Source organism: Grammomys surdaster, unplaced genomic scaffold (genome assembly GCF_004785775.1).
Source record: "Grammomys surdaster isolate TR1022 unplaced genomic scaffold, NIH_TR_1.0 174, whole genome shotgun sequence".
NCBI classification, from domain to species: domain Eukaryota; kingdom Metazoa; phylum Chordata; class Mammalia; order Rodentia; family Muridae; genus Grammomys; species Grammomys surdaster.
In genome coordinates, this window is record NW_021604622.1 from 8099392 (window position 1) to 8100392 (window position 1001).

Consider the following 1001-nt stretch of genomic DNA (forward strand, 5'->3'; position numbering starts at 1 on the left):
TTTGTACATGTGTGACTGTGTGTATATGGCTGTGTATGTGTAACTCTGTGTGTGTGGCTGTGTGTGTGTGTATGGCTGTATGGCTGTGTATATGTGACTCTGTGTGTGTGTGTATGACTGAGTGTGTGTGTGTGTGTGTGTGACTGAGTGTGTGTGTGTGTACCTGAGGAAACCAGAGGACTTCCATCATTGTCTCTCAGGTGCCATCCACCTTTCACTAGTCTGGAACTTGCCAAGTAGACTTGCCAACTCTCTGCCTCTCTCTCACTCTGCAGCCCTGGGATTCCAAACTGTCACCATGCCTGTGTTTGCGCGGAGGTTCTTGAGGTTGAACACAGGTCCTCGTGTCTGCAAGGCAAGCAAGCACTTTTCCCAGGAGCCCGCTGATCTTGCTGTCTCTACCTTCCGAGTGACAGTACAGGCACCTAAGTCCTCAGCTCTGAGTCAGGCCTTTCATCTTTTAAGGTTACCTACGAGGAATCCATGATCTGGGCCTGTGTTTGGCACCTCTTATTAAATGGAAATGAAGTTTAGAATCATATCACGTTTGCAGTGAGTGGGCTTCTTGCCAGTCCTAGGTTTCCTCTTTGATTTGACTCTGTCTGTGATGTTGACGTGATAGCGGAGAGCCTTTTATCTTCTTATACTGCTACTGTGAGAATTACATTTTTGTATCCATTTTTCCATCCATCAGGTTGACATCTGGTGTTCTTTTTTCACTTGGTATAAGGCATCAGAAGGCTGAAGGTGGATTCAAACCTGCTATGTAGCTGAGACTGGCTATAAACTCCTGATTCCTTCTGCCTTCACCTCCCAAGAGCCAGGCTTACAGGCATGTGCCATGAGACTTCTTTTCTTAATGACTGACATTCTGACTGAGGTGAGACAGGGTGGGGTGTTCCTGGGTTCCTGTGACACTGAGATTATTTGTTTCCAAAACAGTGCTGTTAGCAGAAAAAAGATCTTCTTTGCCCTCCCTCCCTCCCTCCCTCCCTCCCTCC